We start from the raw sequence: 19344 nt of genomic DNA, 5'->3' as shown, positions 1-19344 counted from the left end.
TAATAAATATTAACTTCATAATCTTTAATCTAAGAAGAATTTTCAGTGATTTTTGACATGATGTAACTTCGTGAAAAATCAACGCATACATATGGGAGATACATCATTTTAAAGCTCCAATGTTCAGGTATTAGAAAATTTTAACCATAGATTCTTATCTTGGTGTGTGTGGATGTAGTGAGCAGCAATATCGGGAAGAAATAAAACTTGTTTTTTTCTTTTTCAATGATTTTGTGAACTAACATAATTTTTTGTTAACCAATTCAACAGAGTAATTCCAAATGAAATCATCCTAAAAATGCAAATTCCAAAAACATGTATTTTTGATTCGAATGAAAGTTTGTATTCCGTTTGGGTTGGAGGAAATATGAGTTTTCCACAGCAAATGGAATTATTTGACTCAAGCGTAACTTTCGAAAAGGGCGTATCGATTTTAGTAGGAGAAATCTTTGATAATTTATATCTCAAAAACTATAAGTCGTACCGAAATAGTGTATTGAAAAGAGTTATAGAGTATTGATGTTTAAACATGAAAAAATATACTCCGAGAAAAAAAAATAGTGCTCTTTCTTTGTTTATAAAAAAAAACATTAATTTGCAATATCTAAAATATGCATTTTTAATATTTTATTTTGTTTTATATGAAGAAGAATTCGTGGAGAAAATTCAATAAAATGAGTACAAAATGGTAACACTATTTTCGACGAACTTTGTGAAACATTAAATTTTTTGAATTTTGATAACTTCGATTTTTTGTATGTTAACAATGTGGCTAAATCTGTCAACGATCACACCATGTTGAAAACACCGGTTCTCGTCCGATCACCGAAGTTAAGCAACATCGGGCGCGATCAGTACTTAGATTGGTGACCGCTTGGGAACGTCGCGTGTCGTTGGCATCTTCTCGGGGGTCTCCGTAGCCACATTGGTTGCGCGTTCGCTTAGTAAGCAATCGATCGTGAGTTCAAAACTCAGGACCCTCATTGACCATCTTTGTGTTGTTACAGAATAGCTACGTCCACGCAACAATCATCAGAGATGGAGATCGATCCACGGTCGAAATAAGATCGATTCATCCATACAACTGCTCTGCTCTGCAAGACACATCGGGCTGCTGTTCTATAAATAACTCAACAATGATCAATCAACTGTCTCCGCTTGTCCGGTGGTCCAACTGGATAATGGAAGAACAGAAGGAAAACTCTTACGCCTAAATGGCTACTGTGTGAATGTACCATATGTAATGGTATAGAAGGAATACTGGCGAACGGCAACTGTGTAATGTGCTAATTATAAATATGATAACCATGTGACATGTACACGATTAAAATTCGGCTCTGTTAAAGCTAAAATGCTAATGAGCCTTAAATAAATAAATGGGATAAAAAAAAATTATGAAACCTGGTTGTGATATGTGATTTAAAACAAGAAAGCTAATTATCAGTCTCCTTCTAAATGCAGTCATTCTCGAGATATTCAAAAAAATATTTCTAATTTATTGCCTTTTGTATAGTAAATAAGCCCTTTTAATATGTTTGTCGTGTTCTACCGTCATGTTCATGAAATTTTATGAATTTACTTATAATTTCCAACAAATACATTATTATGGTAAAAATGTATGTTTAGGAGTTAAGTTGAAAAACATTTGAAGACATGTGGGTTAATACAAAACGAAGCGATAATAAAAACATATTTTTTCATCTCAATACAAACTTCTAACATATTATTCGTGTTGCACAGTCAAAACACTAATAGTTTTTAAAGTAAAATTGGAATACCAACTACACAAATATACCTCGTTGATTGCGCCGGACGTTATGGGTACAAAAATATTGAACTTGTTTATGTTATGCCTATATTGTATGTGAAGTTAGGTATCTTCAAGGTACCTCTGTATGCAGCCAGCCCATATAGCCCGAAACGATATAGTGGTTCTTAGATTTCCATGAAAAGTGGTAGTTTAGTTCTTTATTTATTGCTTTATTGCTTTATTTTATTCTTTTTCTTTCGTTAGGGTGGTCCAAAAAATCATTTTTTCAACATTTTTCCAAATATGACTTTTTTTTTAAATTCATAACCGGTTTAGATGATCGACATATCAAATTGAAGCTAGCCTTTTGTTAAAAAATATTGAACTTGTAAAACTAATGGATTTTGTTTTCGTAATTATTGATTGTAGTCGATTTATGTTGTTTTCATGGATTTGGACTAAAGGGCACTATATATTTTTTTAATATTTTTCCTTGAAAGCTTTCTCTATCTCAAAAACGAAGAAAAGCTTTTTGTCAGCTTTCCAGAAAAGAATATAAAAAATATAGCGTCTTCTATCTTTAACCGAGAAAACTATGAAAAAGTGACTCAATCAATAATTACAAAAATGAAAATCAATTTTTTTTTCCAAAACTAAAATTCTTTCAAAGAAAACTAACTCGTGAGCTTCGGTTCGATATGTCAATCATCTGAATCGGTCCAGCAGTTCAGAAGTTATGAGTTTTTCTAATGGAAAAAAGTGAGAAAGTTCATTTTTCGAACCATCGGTTAATATTGGAAAATCATATCTCAAAAACGAAAAAAATAGCATCTCTGATATCGAGATATGTTATGTAAAAAATTCTCAGCTTTCAAGCAAAAATATAAAAAAATAATCCAGCCATGAAAACAACAAAAACGACTACAATCAATAATTACGAAAACAAAATCCATTTTTTTCGATTTTTCGCTGGTTCAATATTTTTTAATAAAAGGCTAGCTCATTGGCTTCAATTTGATATGTCGATCATCTAAATCAAAGTGGTTCAAAAGTTATGAATTTAAAAAAAATCATATTTGAGAAAAAGTGGAAATAATTGATTTTTTGAACCACCCTAAAAAGGAAATGATCACTCTAACGACAAAAATAAAAAATACGTGTCTAATGTTTTGTGATAAATTACTACTTTTCACGAAAATCTGAGAACCACTATATCGGTTTGGCATGGAATGGCTGTATATGTATACTAGCTGATCCGGCAAACTTCGTCCCGCCCAAAATTTGTTTTTTGTTATCAATACCTTCAAACATTCACGTTTTCTTATTAAGCGCAAGTTCATGAGTTCAATCGCAGAACTGTTCATTGATTGATCTTCTAATCGACCCCGTTGAATTTATCTTTCACTAAAAAAATCCTAGTACTTCTACCAAAACTCATCATTATAATATCAGGTTATTTTCAGACACAGACCCCTCCCTCTTCACCCCTTTAGAGAGGGGGGAGGAGTGTCTATTAACCATAGAAACGTTTCGTGCCCCCTAAAATCTTAACATGTAAAATTTGGCTCAATTTGCAATAGTTTTCGGGTTATGCAGAAATTTGTTTTTCATTTGTATGACAGCCCATCCTAAGAAAGAGAAGTATCTAACCACCATAGAAACATTAATTGCACCGTGAGACCTCCAGATGCCTAATTTGGTTGCATTTGCTTGATTAATTCTCGAGTGATGTAGACATTTGTGTTTCATTTGTATGGCGTTTACTTAACACGTTGAGTGCCACGCGAGTTTCATAGCGACATTCCCGTCAGGCCATGCGCTGATACCGTAGAACAGCAATGCGAAGCGCAATACTGGAAAATTAGAATTTACTCCATGAAAATTTTTTAACGTATTAGGGCCATCGTTTCTTATCCTGAGAAGGTAATTCTGCTCGAAAGCAGTAAAATTTCTGCGAAAAAAAAATAAATAAATTTTTACCTACCACCGCTGACTTACACGGGCTGAACGTGTTAAATGAAAACTGACAATTTTGAATACGTATGTACGTATGGCACTGAAATGCAATTTTGATTATGAATTTTTTATCGCAATAAAATGTATTCTGAGATCAAAATATATGCATAGTGAACCGGGCAAACGTAATGCACCAGGTAAACGTATGCCGTTTACTAAAGGAACGTCTCTTATGTTTCAAACAAACCGGGCAATCGGTGGAACACAGGTTTGCTTGAGGTCGCCGCTTCCGACGGCGGGTCGGTGGCAGACTCGGATTGCGCCCTCGTTAAATGGGGACTTCGCTCCCATTACATTAATACCAGAATAAATTTCATCACGAAATAATAATTCATGATCAAAACAACGCTGCGGTGGCGAATACGTAAGTACCATTTTTTCTTATCTATTCCTTTTCACATTTTCACATTTTCATTTAATTTTCCTACGGTGAAGTTACCTGCTTAATTTTCGGAATATTCCATAACTCATGCTCATTTCTGAATGATCTCTTGGTCTTAAAAAAGCAATACTGAATACAGAATACGGAGCAATACGGAAAGGGAAGAAGACGGCATATCAATTTTGCCTGCATTGATTTCTAAAGATTGCACAGCGAAGTCTTCAACATCTTTTTCGAATTTCCTCATTACAATTTCTCATTTTACTTCGTAATGGGAGTTTCGACAAAACTCATAATTTGATTTGCCAGAATTTTTCCTTCTTCATTAGGGATTGCCTTCGGGTAAATTTCTTCGGGTATTTGTCGTATTCTGGTAAATGTACATTCAGGTATATGTTGCATTCGAGTATTTGTTATATTCGGGTATGTGTTACATTCGGGTAAATGGGACACAACCGATATTTGTGTGTATATTTAGTCGCTTCAAGCCATCGATATATGGAGATTAGTGTGCGTACGTGCGTGCTTCATAACCCGTACATAAAAATAGTACATCTTCGCTACGCTGAAATTGTATTTGTATCCATGTGTATCTCCTCCCGTGTAACAATCGTCTACTTTTTTTTGATACTATGATGGACGATTGTTTGGTGGTGCAAATTATCCAGCCGTGATGATTCATATTAACAAGTAGGAGAGATAGCGGAATGAAAATATTTACGCTAGGGTATGAGTAATGTATCTCTGCTGAGGCAAACTCCAAGCAGTTAACATCGCTTGTTTCCCGCCATCATAAGGGCTTTATTGGTGACTTTGACATTGCATCAAGGCAATTGACGCTATGACGAAGCAGGCGTTAAGGTTGTGCGCCACATAATTATTTGGGGAATACCAAGCTAGACCATTGAGCCGCGTGCAAGTTGTAAAACTGCCTACAACTAGGATTGCATTTGCGCTAATCTTGATCATAATGATTAACAGAAAGAGTTTATTTCGTTTATTTAGTCACCAAGAAAGTAAATATCGTTCTAAAATTTAGTATGTGATTTGGTTTCGCTTGCCAGTAGAAAAACTTTCTCCACTAAGGATGACAGCTGCGCTTATCTCGAGCATGAGCAAGTAATTCAACTGTTTTTCGAGGCAAATGATATTACCAGAAGCATAACATGATGCAAAAGCAGAATAACATGTAGCGTGATATTCACAAATATTGCCCACGTTTATTGTCCATGTGGTGCCAAAGATAGATTGATGTAGTTATTAGATGTGGAATAATGGTGCTGGTGCAACAAGTATATAATCGACTGTAGCCCAGTGTATATCAGTTGCGAAAAGGTCCACCGGAATAGCGTTCGAGGTAAATTTTCAATGCATTGACATGAAACAAACTGCGACATACGATCAGCTAGTGTATTTTTCTGCGCGGTTAACAATGAATCATCGATCATTTATCGTTAACTGATTCTACAATTCAAAAAACCATTTCAGAGCAACCAAACCATTCTGCTAAATATTTCTAAAATTTCGTAGCACTATTAAATAATATCCAAAGCTATAAACAAGCAACTTGAATTGAATTACAACGTAGTTCTTCATCAACAATGCGGTCGCGTCTTGGACAAAACCTCATAATTTTTTTTTTTCTTTTTAAAACTGCCTACCGATTTGCAGTGCGATAATTATTTATTGATTTACTAGTTGACCCGGCAAACGTTGTTCTGCCAAATAAAATATTTCTAGTGAATATAAATAAACATATCTAATATATTGTAAGTGTGTTTGAACGTTTTGACGTTCTATAAAATCAATCGAATGTGATCTATAAAAAAACGAATGAAACAATTCGAACGACAATGGGTTGCTTGATTCAATGTAATTCATTAACGTAATTGACATGTTTGATAAAATATTTACACATCCAAATTGCTTCCTTTATTCACGGACTAGCAAATGTATTTATTAATGTATTTAACATTCCTTCGTTGATGTATTGTATTTCTGCCTACGCTTGTGATCGTGTCGTTGGTACAAGGCGATAAAAGATTCAGATTACCGCATGTGCCAAGAATCATGGTTGTGGTAACATTATCGAACAGCCACCAATATTCCGGAATCCGATTTGCAATTTTATTCTTCTGAAATTTGAATGAAAATTATTACACGATATCGTGTGAATATGCAAAAAAACTCATAACCCTAACTTAAACTTTTCTTCTATATATATCCTTGCATTTCCACCATTTCCACCAACACTGTATCCATAATATGAAATGATCATCAGGTAAAATTTTCACTCACTTGCAAACAAAATTTTTGCTCACTTCAGAGAATGTGTTACTTTATTTACATAAAACACATATTTGATACGGTAGAGCTATTTTTCATTTATAATTCTAGTTTTAAAAGTGCGTTTATTCCACCTTTGCCATTCCACCAATGGCAAAGTAGCCACATTTGCACAACTCAATTGGACTTGAAGCGAACTGATTACAGAATGCAAAATTCCGATCTATTCGGGAAATTCTGACTCGATCGGATTCCAGAATACAGATGAATAGTAAAAGGTCTTTCAGATTAAACGCTCACGCAAAAATTTTTTATAACTTCTACAAAAGTGAACCGATTTTTATGCTTAAAAAACGAAAATAAAGCTTATTTTAGGATATTTTCGATATGACCACCCCTTTTCTCGATAACGCGTTTTAAACGGTGAACAAAATTCTTCAAGCACAACTCTAACATTACGACTTCGATACTGTTGAAAATGCGAGTTATTTCTACTTTAAGATCCTCCAAATTTTGTGGCTTATTAACATAGCAACGGTCCTTCACGTACACTGATTCAATTCAATAGATTAAAATGTGTTTACATAGCTAAATAAAGTGAATTCCTATAAAGTTATTGAAATAGAATTTGCAAAATGCTTGGTTATCTATGTGCATGGCGTGACAATTTCTTTAAAAATTATTTCAGGAAACTATTATATTTCCTTGCATACTTTATATCTAGATTTACTTACGACAATGTACATTACCATTTGCTAGCCTCGAATCACTCGTGTGTTTGATGATGCTTATACATTTTTTAGATTGCGTATTGCGTTTCTAGATAATTCGAAACTCAGATAATTTTCGTGAGAAATTTTACACGCGGAAAAATCTATACCAATCTGTACTTTTTGACGGAAGTCTGTAATCTGTACCGTACAACACTAAGTACTATCAATAAACTTCGGAGCAATTCTTTTAGTATTTGCTCAGCTATATGAGTAAAACGACGAAATCTATACTCGGTTACTTCTACACGCTTAAGTTCACTTACCACCAAGAAGCTCTTGCTCAGCAGGATTTTTAGCTTTTTTGGATTTGTATTTCAGCTGCAGGGTGACGACTTAAACTTGATTGAAACAATATCAAGAATATCGGCCTTTCTGACAAAACTTTAAAAACAAAATTTAAACAGAAAAAAATATTCAGAGTTTCCGCATTTGTCAAAATTAACACAAAAGCTTCAAGATCATGTTATATCATATCATATACTCACTTGGACGCATTACACAGCCATGGAATGAATCAAGGTGATAATGCAAGAAAAGTTGATTATCATCAGCACAGATGAGGAGTACAACCAAGATTTGTATAAGTTCTGGTTACAACACAAAATTGAAACACAATATCCTGCGTTGTGGGACATTGCTGAAATATGTCTTCTCGTTTTTTCATCATCATACTTTGTCGAAAAAGGCTTCAGTGTGGTTACAAACAACCCGAAACCGAAGGAACCATTTGAAAATCAACGAACGCGGAGGTTTCAGGCTGTAACTAACTATTGAACCGTATTTTGATATTTTGTAGCTGCGGATAGGTTGGTTTGCGGTTTGAATGTTTTTATAGTTTGTGAGTAATTTGTATTAATAATTATTAATTACACTTGATATTTACTAAATTTTATGTGTATTTTGTTGAATATGAATATGAATATGATGCGAATATGTCTTTTTTTCTGTATTATAGTGATTTTCAACACTTTTGGCTGGTTCGTCACATTATTTCTATTTGTTGCAATAATGTCGGGAGTGAAAATTAAATTAGCGACTTTTTGCGTGAGAGGTACGGTTGTTACCACTACGTCAGATTACCTTCATGAGAAAATGATGTCAAATTTACTCATTTAACTAACTGCAATGTTTTTAAATTGATAATTATTCAGTTAGAAAAAAAAACAAAACTAAGGATTCTCAAAGAAATTGGGCTATAGTGGTCCGAGGTATGACTTCAGTCTGGAAAAGGGGTCGTTTGCTCAAAATAGTTTGAGAACCCCTGCTTCAGACGAATTGAGATTACTTGCGCATATGTGCATGTTCCATGAGACGGACGTAGTGCCATCTGCCATTTAACAACATGGGTAGCGATTAGGAAAATCGAAAAAAAAAATTCAGTGTCCTTTATTCTCCATGTTCCCGTATTCTGGCCTCAATGCTGGAGGTATTTCCCCATCGCCTTATAATATCCTAATTGTTTGATTATTCTATTTTGAAACATTAATATCCTCTTAATCTAGTATTTTGAACCAATGCTTTCTTAGGTGATCATAGTCCACTATAATACGAGAACTGCAGTTTCCTTACACAGCGGATGACAAATCCATTCAAAATTCATTTTAAAAATATTTAATCATGGTGCGATGCTCTGAGTTGATTTTCATGGTTCGTCCAGTGAATCTGAAGACTGACTTGCATTAATTTCGATTTCAGAATTTGACAGTGAAGGTGTTTTTTGTTGAAATTATACAATTATCTACTACTTCGGGTATTATGAAGTGTTGGCTCAAAAAAACTTGTTACCCATAGCAATTTCACGCAGACCAGACATTTCACTACCTGTGAACCGTCTGCCTCATTTGTATACCTGTTGAATCTTGTACCCGCTGATGGGGTATATATGGTAGTACGAGAAGACTGAATAAACATTCAATAAACGAAAGAGTAACAATAACACAGTATCAGTAAAACGTGCCAAAGTTATTATAATATTCACAAATACGCCGGTGTTCATAAAAAGTGTTTTATTCGTGAAATTCAATTCGACCATCCGTACAAAATCTAGCTAGATAGTAGTTTTTAATCGGAAGCAATGGAACCACAAACGAAAAACCGTAAAATTCAAGTGACCGCTAGTGATCCACATACCGTGAATAAACAGAACGAGGACGTTAAGATTAAGTATCTATCTAATCTAGCAGATTTAAAAGGCAACAGTAAATCTCTGATCACCAAGCTAACGTATCTCGCCGAAGAAAATTTGAGCAACGCATCAGCCATCGTCCGGGCCATCGAGGAACATCTGAGCAAAGTTCAAATACGTGTCAAGCTCCCGGTCCTGTATCTTGTCGATTCCATCGTTAAGAACATTGGCAAGCAGTACATATCGCTGTTCGGTGAAGTCATAGTGGATATGTTCTATGAAGTGTTTAAGGCATCAAATGAACCAGACATTCGCGGGAAGCTGTTTCACCTGCGTAATACTTGGAGCACAGTCTTCTCACAATCAAAACTGTGCGCTTTGGACACTAAGATCATCGCGATTGATTCGGCCTGGCCAATCGTGGCACAATCCAATCCTAATAAAAAGGATACTCATTCTTCATCATCTTCATCAAAAAATGAAATTCATAATACGAAAAAATTACCGCCTAGGAGCGTAGCTGACTCCAGCAGAAATGCCAAAAGACGTTTCGATGAGCTTGCAAACAATCCTGGAAGTACATCGGAACCTGGACTGTCGATGCCGAAGAAGATACCGCGACGGGATATACCCCAGCCTGTTACTAATCCTGACCCAATATCTGTCGGAACAATCACCAATAACTACAGGTGTCCACCCCCTTCAATAAACACCAACCGGTTCTTGGCGACAGTACCAATCGATGGAATACAACGAGATATCCGATTTTACGGTGACGTGTGCGTCGTATTCATGAGTTGGGACCAGCCAATGGAAATTGGCTTTCAGGAGGGTTCCCGAAGGGTCCTCGTTGACGATCGAGAATCGTTCGAACTAAGTTTCAACCAGTGCTACAAATCGTTCACAATCGACGGTAAGGTGTACCAAATGAAGCTCGGTGCTCCCACCCGGGAATTGTACATCGACAACAAATGGTATGGATGCAGCTTCGGGGATCCACCATCGAACATCGTTCTGCAGGGGTTGATTAGGGTTTTCAGAATTAGTGGCCCTAAGCCACAAATCAAAGTTGGGAGTTGTCGAAAAGATTTAGTCGTTGGCAAAATAAACATGATCATTAATGAACGGAATTTCATCCCTGTGTTCCTGGATGCTCAGGTACAGACGTTTGAAGTTTTTGGAGAATATCACAATATCCAGTTTGCTGATTACCTCCTTACTGTGATTATAAATAACCAGCCATACCCCGCAGAATTCAATGGACCTTCGAGGGTGTTCAAACTCAGAGGCAAAGCTTTCTCAATTCGATTTTCCGCCATTCCTGAATCTGTGATTCCTGGGAAGGTGAACATTCGAGATATGATCCGAACGAAATTTCATCATGATCAACGAACTCTACCACGTAATTTATTTCCGGTGACGCCAATCATTTCGCCGCCGATCGCAGCCAAACCTCTTCAACGACAATATTCGGCGTTTAAGGCTTCTCACAGTTCTGTTGGCGATAGATGTTACATCAACGGTAAACCAACTACCTTCGCATCGAATACCCCATCCGTACCATTGACTCTCGATGTTAACGAGCTTTACAAGAAAATTGTTGCAGCGGGTTTGATAGCGGCCACCGAGATTGTCGAAGAACCCATCAAAACGATCAAGAAAGACCCCATGGGAATCGAACCGGTCGATCTGAAAAACTCGGCATCCCTAAAAAGACGCCAGCAGTCGTTAGTTTCGCAACTATACAGTGGTTCACAGTGTAGCAATTGTGGTATTCGGTTCCCAGCAAACAAAACAAAGGAATACTGTAACCATTTGGATTGGCATTTTCGGCAGAATCGTAGCGAACGTGACTCGACACAAAGGTCACGCCAATGGTACTGCAAAGCCTCCGATTGGCTCAAATGTGATGATAGTGAAGACAACGGAAAGGATCGGTTACAGACTGAGCCGACCAACTTCTTTGAAGGGCTGAGAAAACGCACTGAAGCCACTCCCCCGCCACCAAGTTGTCCAACTGGTTTGAAAGATGACGATAAGCAGTGTAAGATGTGCTTCGATGAGTTCGAGCAGTTCTTCGACGATGAGACTGAAGAGTGGCACTTCAGGAACGCCATTCGAGTTGACGGAAGCACTTACCACCCGCTCTGTTATGGGGACTACAAGGTATCACTAACGCAAGTTGTGACAACGAGGAATACTGTCACTGGGGAGGATAATCAAAACAAATCGATCCAGAATGATAAGGTGAAAAACAAGAAATAGAATTATTAGCATTCAAACTTACAAAATATCAGTTTAAGTGTAGAAGAAATTAGTTTTAGAAATTAAATCATGATAGATAATTGTTGTTTTAGGCTAAATGTTGTATATTCATCATTGAATGGGACGAAACATAATATTGTATTTTATTGCGATTATAGAAATAAAATATTCAACTTCAATTAAGCGTTTTTGTTTTTCTTATTACTGAGCTACTTAAATTTAGGATACAAAATGGGAAAACGGAAAACAAGCATCTATAAATTTTACTTTCATTTATAAATTCTACGTAAAATAATCTCATCGATGAGATTTTTTCTGGTAATAAAGAAAAAACTGCGATTTCCGTATTGACCGAATTAACCGAAAACAAGCGATTTTAACTCTTTCTAATTTGTTATACTTTGTACATTTCATCGAAAGTACAATTTTAACTATCATAACAACAATTCTAATAATTGTTTGTTGTAATAATTAAAGCATCCTCAATTATTTCTTTTTTAATGAAGAAAATCATAACTCGAAAGTCTGATTGAAATATGATATTCGACAAAGTTGTTGGGAAATGAATTTACTTTTTACTAACAATATGAGATAAAATTTTTGAAAATTAAATTGTGCAGAGGATTGGAACTCGGGGTTTGAGAAGAGGATAATTTGTTTAGTCAAATTATTACTTAGTTCAAATCAGAATGCAGGGGATATTGAAACGAAAGAACAAATCGTAGAGCAGTTTTCTATAATTACTAGCTGAGCCGGTAAACTTCGTCTCGCCCAAATTGGAAAAAAAACTATGAGTCCTACCGAAATGGTGTCTTAGAAATATTAGATGTTAAAACGTGAAAAAATATACACTGAGAAAAAAATTGTACTCATTTTTAATTTACAAAAGAACTTTAATTTGCAATATCTAAAATATGCATTTCTTCATATTTTCACATTCATATTCACGCAGAAAATTCAAAAAGCAGTCCAAGATGGTAAAACTATTTATTAATTTTCGAAACTTCAAATTTTTGTATGTTAATAATCATTTCTAGGCACAAATTATGAATATTGATGCAATTAAAAACAAAAAAGCTCATTATCAACCTCCTTCTAAATGCAGTCATTCTCGAGATATTAAAAAAAATATATTTCTAATTTATTTGCCTTTTTGTAGTAAATAGGCCCCTTAAATATGTTTGTCGTGTTATACCGTCATATTCATGAAATTTTATGAATTTGCTTATAATTTTCAACAACTTTTCCATATACAACATTATGGTAAAAATATATGTTTAGCAGTTAACACAAAACGTAACGATATTATTTTTTTTTATCTCAATACAAACTTTGAACATATTATTCGTGTTGCACAAACAAAACACAAGCAGTTTTTAAAGTAGAAGTAGATTAAAACTTTGAGAGCTTCCAGGCACCCCTAGATCGTGTCCGATTGAGCTGAAATTTTGCACAGGTCATTTTTGGGCCAATAAACAAAATGTACATTGTCGGTTCTTTACAATCGATAATTTTTTTTCCATACCTTCATTGCTTCTCAGGTTAAGTCCCAAAGGTTGAATTTCGTCCAAATTTTTTTTTCGAGATGACACCAGATCTCTATGTTTCATGCATTTTTAAGTCATTTGGCATCGAAAAAAAATTCTATTTTCTAAATTTACTTTAATCCCCCCTGCAAGGTTTTAGAGGATCAGAAAATCCAAACTTCGAGCGCTTTGAGGCACCCCTAGATCATGTCCGATTGAGCTGAAACTTTGTACAGGTCTTTTTTCGGGCCAACAAACAGGATGTAAGGGAACCGTGGGTAATACGGACAGCAGTGGTAATATGGACAGGTGGTTGATTTGTATAGTTACATTTTGAATTTCAGATTTCTGTTAATGTTTCTACATGTTATTCTATAATATAGAGGCCACCCAAATACTGGTCAAAAGTGCGATTGGATCAAAATCATTGATAATCTTCGAAAATTTTAAGTTTGATAATGCATACAGGTTAGGAATACTGTGGATAATAGTGATGAAATCGATATCATATTAAGTTGGGTTATACATATCATTGATAATGTTAGGGCCGATACAAGAAGGATTTGCAGTATTCTTAACGCAACAATTAAAATTAAAGTTACAACAATTATCCCAAGCCATTCTTCAAAATATATATACCACATTGTAAAATGGTGATTTTCTAACCTTTTTAGCGTAGAAAGAATACGTTAATCCGGAAAATTTGAAGATAAATTCTGATTTTTCTAAAAAAATTGAACGACCAAAAAAACAAAACATCATCATTCTACTCGCTGCGCCATCTGATAAATCTAACGTAAATTCGTCAATAGCATCAGTTTCTGTTCTGCTTTCGCATGGAACAATCATGAAAAATTGCCATATCACGATAAAAAAGAAATGAATTTTATGCAAGGTTATATAGACTTTATTTCGTTTTCACCGTGAAGTGGCGCCCTCAGTTTCTATTCAGCGCATGGAGTGATCATGAAAAATCTCGTGTTATTCTCACGAAAACAAAAATGAATCATGTATCAAACATCTTCAGTTGCTTTTACAAGGCCACTCAAATTCCATCGGTTCGTTTCGGGACCACCAACAAGTTCGAAAGAGTTCAATTTTATGTTAATAACAATTCCATACTTATACTCATTAAACCACACACTAACAAGAAAAACTTTCAGCAATCTTTCAAAATATTCATTCATTCGTTCATTTAGAATTGATTCAGATGCAATTTCAAATAAATAATTACCAAGCCAACGGTAGTCCTACGTCTACCTTGCGGTTGTATCACAGATATAACCCACTTCTTGTTTTTTTAAGTGTGAAGTGTCATTTTTACAACGAGCCTATACCTGAAATTGTACGATCGATATTACACGAGATATTGATCACTAACTATCACCAACTATCGAGAAAATTATGGATAACTTTTTCCCCAACATAATATATTTATTTCTGATTATTTGTCTCGTACGTTCATTCCCATTTAGAAAGTATTTTTTGCGGGTAGTGCAATAGTGGCGTTTTTTTTATTTAAATCGTTTATTTTTACAGGCTCAGTTACATAGGTTTAAAGGAGCCGAACTCCTTACTGTATTGTTACTAGTATATATACATTTTTCCTTAATTCTAATGTTAATAATATAGGAAACCGATAACTCGCGGTCGACTCGAGTTTAGAAGGGTGACATATTTTCTTCAGGAGAAGGAGGGGATATGAGGATATATTGACAATGATCACACTCACACACTCAATCACACTCATCACACTCAATTCTTAAACCTATCTTATATCTAATATGTATTTACATTTCATCTTATTCTTAAGAAGGGATCCGATCTCTCACAAAGGAAAAGGAAAAGGAAAAACTAAGGGTATAAGGACAATCACACACGAAGATCGATAGCTTTAAGGAATACATATATTTGGGACATGTAATCAAGGTCTAACCGAGCCAACACGTCTCTCACCGGCACATTGGGCTGCCTTCCTCGGGCCCGAAGGGTGTCTTCTAAATTCGATCTGGCGACAAGATACAGCTCGCACCACCAAACAACGTGCTCGATGTCGTGGTAACTTTGGCCACAAACACAAAGATTGTTGTCGGCAAGATTAATACGAAAGAGTAGCGCATCTAACGAACAGTGATTGGACATGAGTCGGGAGAAGGTGCGAATAAAGTCCCGACTCAAGTCCAGACTTTTGAACCATGGTTTGAGGCTAACCTTAGGGATAATCGAGTGGAGCCACCGGCCCAATTCATCTTCGTTCCATTTGCGTTGCCAGTTAGCGATGGTATTTTTACGGACTAAAGAAAAAAAATCATTGAAGGCGATTTGACGCTGGTAAATGTCGCCTTCAACCGCACCTACCTTTGCTAATGAGTCAGCCCTCTCATTTCCCGGAATTGAGCAATGAGAAGGGACCCAGATAAAGGTAATGACATAACAGCGTCTGGATAAAGCACTCAAAATTTCTCGTATTCTCTCAAGGAAGTACGGCGAGTGCTTTTCCGGCCTCACTGAACGGATAGCTTCGACAGAGCTAAGACTATCCGTTACAATGTAATAGTGTTCAACAGGTCGTGAGGCGACGCTGTCCAGCGCCCAATGTATTGCTGCCAATTCAGCAATATACACTGAGCAAGGATTCTGAAGACTGCGGGAGGTGCTAAAAAATTCGTTGAACACTCCAAATCCTGTGTAATCATTCATAGAGGACCCATCAGTAAAGTACATATTATCACAATTGATATCCCCATACTTTGCATCGAAGATCGTTGGAACGATCCTCGATCGAAGATAATCTGATGTTCCATGGATATCCTGCTTCATGGACAGATCAAAATGCACAGAGGAATTGATGTAGTCAGGAAAACAAACACGGTTGGGAATATACGAAGAAGGATCAACCTGCATGGAGATGAATTCATGATATGGACTCATGAACCCAGATTGAAAATTTAGCTCGATCAGCCGCTCAAAATTTCCGATCACCAACGGGTTCATGACCTTACACCGGATGAAGAACCGAAGAGATAATAAATTGAAGCGATCTTTTAGTGGGAGTAGGCCTGCCAAAACCTCGAGACTCATGGTATGCGTTGAGGGCATACATCCCAACGCGATACGGAGACAAAGATACTGAATTCGCTCGAGTTTAATGAGGTGTGTTTTGGCAGCTGATTGAAAACAGAAACTGCCATACTCCATCACTGAGAGAATAGTTGTTCGATACAACATTATAAGATCTTCTGGGTGGGCTCCCCACCAGGTGCCGGTAATTGTACGGAGAAAGTTTATTCTTTGTTGACATTTTTTACTCAGATACCTAATATGGGCCCCCCAAGTACATTTAGAGTCGAACCAGACCCCAAGATACTTGAATGACATAGCATGAGTGATCGGTTTACCCAAAAGTTGAAGCTTTGGTTTTGCTGGTCTATGCTTCCTAGAAAAAACCACCATATCTGTTTTCTCCGTGGAGAATTCGATCCCTAGCCCAATTGCCCAGGTTGAAAATTTGTTCAAAGTATCTTGTAAGGGTTCTTGCAGGTCGGATTCTTTTGATCCTACGACAGACACTACTCCATCATCTGCAAGTTGTCTTAAGCTGCAATTTTGTGTAAGGCAATTGTCAATGTCGCTTACGTAGAAGTTGTACAAAAGGGGGCTTAAACATGAGCCCTGGGGGAGGCCCATGTAAGAGACCCGACTTACTGCCGAATCTCCGTGAGAAAAATTCAAATGTTTCTCACAAAGCAAGTTATATAACATATTATTCAATAGAGGCGGCAGACCCCGAGAGTGTAATTTGTCCGACAAAACCTCTATTGAAACAGAATCGAAGGCCCCCTTTATGTCCAAGAATACTGAAGCCATTTGTTTTTTTTCGGCGTAAGCCATTTGAATTTCTGAAGAAAGCAACGCAAGACAATCATTCGTTCCCTTGCCCCTGCGGAACCCATATTGTGTATCTGAGAGCAGGCCATTCGTTTCAACCCATCGATCAAGGCGAAACAAGATCATTTTCTCCAACAATTTCCGTATACAAGACAGCATTGCTATTGGGCGGTACGAATTGAAGTCGGACGCGGGTTTTCCGGGTTTTTGAACAGCTATAACTCGTACTTGTCTCCAATCATCTGGAACAATATTATTCTCCAGAAACCGATTGAATAAATTCAACAAGCGATGTTTCGCCACATCAGGGAGGTTTTTCAACAAGTTGAACTTAATTCTATCCGTTCCCGGAGCCGAATTGTTACAAGAAAGGAGAGCAAGAGAGAATTCTACCATCGAAAACCCGGAATCATGATCGCACCTATCTTGTGGTATAACTCGAACAATTTTTTGCACGGGAGCGGAATCGGGACAAACCTTCCGTGCAAAATTAAAAATCCATCGATGTGAATATTCTTCGCTTTCATTCGTTGAAGAGCGATTTCTCATGTTTCGAGCCACTTTCCCTATTTTTTTCATTGACGTTTCTCGTGAGAAACCTTCCACGAAATTTCGCCAATAATCACGTTTTTTTTCCTTTGATCAAGTTTTTAAATTGATTTTCAAGGTCCAAATACGACTGAAAATTTTCAATGGTTCCACGTTTCCGAAAAGCTTTGAATGCGTTCGATTTATCCTGATAAAGCTTGGAACATTGGCTATCCCACCATGGATTGGGAGGCCTTCGGCGAAGAGTGGAGCCTGGGATGGGTTTCGTTTGAGCGCGAACCGCGCTGTCATAGATCAAACGAGAAAGGAAGTTATACTCCTCCAATGGAGGTAAACCATCTCTGGAATTGATGGCTAGAGTAATCGCGTCCGCTTATTTTTTCCAGTCAATGTGTCTTGTGAGGTCATATGCCATGTTTATAGATTCAGAAGAATTCGACCCAATGGTGATGGAAATTTTGATTGGCAAGTGATCACTACCGTTGGGGTCCTGGATTACATTCCACTCGCAATCTAACGATAGTGAATTCGAGCAAAGCGAGAGGTCAAGAGCACTTGGGTTAGCAGGAGTTTTAGGTACACGTGTTGTTTCCCCAGTGTTCAAAACGGTCATATTGAAGCTGTTACAAAGGTCATATATCAACGATGAACGATTGTCGTCGTACTGTTCCCCCCAGGCAGTTCCGTGAGAGTTGAAGTCTCCCAAGATTAATCGTGGCTCAGGAAGGAGTGAGCACATGTCAACAAGTTGCTTGCGGCTAACCGCGGCTCTCGGAGGCCAATACAAGCTGACTATACAGAGGTCTTTGCCTCTGATGTTTGCATGACAAGCAACAGCTTCGATCCCTCCAATAGGTGGAAGGTCAATTCTAAAAAATGAGTGGCACTTATTGATCCCCAATAGTACCCCTCCGTATCTGTCATCGCGGTCCAAGCGTATTATATTAAAATCGTGGAAAGAGAGATCATTTTGAGAAGAGAGCCAGGTTTCGGACAGAGCAAAAACATCACAATTGAGTTTATGAATTAGAAATTTGAATGTATCCAATTTAGGGATAAGACTACGACAATTCCACTGTAAAACAGTGATATCTCCGACCTCTCTATTTAAATTAGACATCAAGAGAGATAATCATTGCAAGGAGGGGCCATGTTTGCATCAATTGCTGCAAAATTGTCTTTAGTACTGGAAGCATTGCGGTGACAATGGTTCTGATGGAGTCGGAAACATTAAAACACGTGAAGATTTGATCCACAAGGTCAGACAACTTTAGAAATCCCGATTGGGAAGTTGAACTGGACGGAAAAGCAGGGACAGTTGGGGTTTTTGATGTCCCCTCGAGTGCTGGGTTGTTCGAAGGTGAACTATTACCACGGAGGCCAGGGGGGACCTGATTTTGCTTATCCGCTGCACTCGATTTTTTGGGCAAGCTAACAGGGGGTATCACCAAAGGGACTTGTCCTTGAACTTTGGGAGTGGTCACATTTTTGCGCCGGGGATTCCCTTGAGAAATAAACGGCGTGCCCCCGTTAGCTGTATCCGCTTCCATTTCGTCAACTGGCAACGTAGCGAAGACATTGTGTGTATTGATTGGTTGTTGTTCTTGAGCCAGTGGAGAAGCGCCCTTCAAAATTTCTGCGAAAGTGCGTTTAGAGCGTTCCCTCAAAGAGCGCTTCTGTTTCTCCCAGCGAATCTTGTATGTTTCACAAGCTGAGAGCACGTGTGGGGATCCCCCGCAATATGGACACTTATGCTCAGTCGCACTGCAGGATTTCCCCTCATG

At 37.2% G+C, this 19344-nt stretch overlaps 1 non-coding gene across 1 annotated transcript; it reads left to right on the top strand.

The window, feature by feature from the left end:
* Positions 1-780: 780 nt before the first annotated feature.
* On the top strand, positions 781-899 carry LOC129780683 (5S ribosomal RNA). Its single transcript, XR_008744001.1, has one exon. It is a non-coding gene; the product is annotated as a 5S ribosomal RNA (ribosomal RNA).
* Positions 900-19344: the final 18445 nt, after the last annotated feature.

The sequence above is a fragment of the Toxorhynchites rutilus genome, chromosome 3, assembly GCF_029784135.1.
Source record: "Toxorhynchites rutilus septentrionalis strain SRP chromosome 3, ASM2978413v1, whole genome shotgun sequence".
In the NCBI taxonomy this organism is placed as follows: Eukaryota; Metazoa; Arthropoda; class Insecta; order Diptera; family Culicidae; genus Toxorhynchites; species Toxorhynchites rutilus.
Note: the sequence above shows the minus strand (reverse complement) of the source record. Positions and strands in the feature narration are given on the sequence as shown.